The following is a 2,005-nucleotide window of genomic DNA, read 5'->3' on the forward strand; positions in this document are numbered from 1 at the left end:
GTGTACGGCATAATCGCGTTGACACACCGGTTCTCGGCAGATCACCGAAGTTAAGCAACATTGAGCCTGGTTAGTACCAGATGGGTGACCATTTGGGAATTCTAGGCGCTGTATGTGCTCTCCACTTATTTCGGCATTGTTTCCAGTCGTCCTGTACTTCACTTGCAACTGGTATTTAACAATGTCCTCTCAGGAGAGGTGTTGTTGGAGATCGCGCACCTCCTGCAACAAAAAATTTCTCGCGCAAGCAACCCTTTCATGGGTATCCATAGTCTGTCCAAGACTGAAGGAGTCTGCTATGTATATATATATATATATATATATATATATATATATATATAGTCATCCACATACAATACTGTTTCGCTGTTTCACAGCTCATTAGTGCGGCTAGACAGGCAACTTATATATATATATATATATATATATATATATATATATATATATATATTAACTACTTATCAATTATTTATAATTAACGGTTTTCATATCGTGTTAAATTCGATACTAGATTTACTTCGAAATTGATCATCACCTAACATATGTGCTGCTTCTCTGGGTTATCTTACTGTCTTTTCTGTCTATCATTTTTACTTCGTTTCCCTTTCCCCTTCATATATGGTCAGTCATACCCGACTTTTAAATCTCTCCACGTATTACGCGCTTTCGGTGCTCTTTTAATCTTACGTGGACGACATGTCTCACCTCTGTATAGTTGTCCACATTTACATAGGATCTCATACACATAGTTCGTAGTTATGATTTTTTTTTCTATAGGGTCGCTCCTGAATACTGCCCTGATGTCATATGGATTACATAGTTTTTGAATGTTTCCGAGGTTTTCATGCATGGTATACAAACTGTGGTAGGTTTTCGGGTGGTGTGCTATGATGTGTGTTTCAGAATGCTCTATCTATATAAAAGCCAAGTACGTCCAAGGATGGAATACTGTTGCCATATCTGGGCAGGAGCTGCTAAAAACAGCCTATCCTGCCTTGACAGAGTACAAAATAGACTTCGTTACTTAGTGGGGGATGCCCTTTTCTGTACCCTGCAACCTCTCTCCCACAGAAGAGACGTTGCGAGCCTATCCTTGTTTTATCGTTATTTCCATGGCAGGTGCTCGACTGAGCTCCAATCTCTGGTCCCCCTCACCAATCTTTCACGAAAAACACCCGTCTAGCTGAATTCACTGTGAAAAATTTCCCCCACTCTATATCTGTGCCTAAATCAAAACGCGGATTCCATGAACAAAGCTTCTTTCTTAGAACTGCACGCCTGTGGAACTCTGTTCCGTCTGCCTGCTTCTCACCGGACTATAACTTTGATGTCTTCAAGTCCAATGTTAACAAATTCCTAATGAAACGCCCCCTTAAGTAAACACTTCATCAAATCTCCACACTAACGTTATGTACTTACAATAACCCTTATCCCTGAGTGGCTTCTGGGCCTTGATAAGTCGTGATCACTGTGTAAAAAAAAAAAAAAATTCTTGGAACTGACGTTATGTTACTACATCTCGCTACCGCATAAAGCAATCAGACTCTTCGGGTACATCTTGTGCAAATAAAACCCTTTTACTCTCAAGCAGTTCAATACAATCAAAACATGGTTCTTATTTATATCAAGATAGATGTGAAATGTAATAGTACAAAATAAAATATGGATATACTTACTTAGCAATTGAAAATGCTAGTTCACACCAAAAATAACGTAAAATTATAGAGGTGCTATTTTAATAATAAATTTTTAAAATTCCGATTATACGAGGCCAGTTTTTGCACGAGTTGCAGATTTATCTCCCTTTTTGCGAAAGTTTTGTAAATTAAAAACGTAACATGGCGTCGATTCAAGGCATAATCGCAAATGCGAGAAAGAAATTAAATTTTTCTGTTATTTTATTTTGAATTGCCATTTGTCGCATTTGTATTATTTGTATTATTCGAACCACTGTCTTCATCTGGAGTGTTATTTTCATAATGCTTCGGCCGACGTGACCCCCGAC

The 2,005-nt window shown here is 38.2% G+C and overlaps 1 pseudogene; it reads left to right on the forward strand.

Moving 5' to 3' along the window:
- LOC145291656 (5S ribosomal RNA) lies at positions 1-117 on the forward strand (annotated as a pseudogene).
- Positions 118-2,005: the final 1,888 nt, after the last annotated feature.

The sequence above is a fragment of the Euprymna scolopes genome, chromosome 12, assembly GCF_053919585.1.
Source record: "Euprymna scolopes isolate OS-2025 chromosome 12, ASM5391958v1, whole genome shotgun sequence".
Taxonomy (NCBI): Eukaryota; Metazoa; Mollusca; class Cephalopoda; order Sepiida; family Sepiolidae; genus Euprymna; species Euprymna scolopes.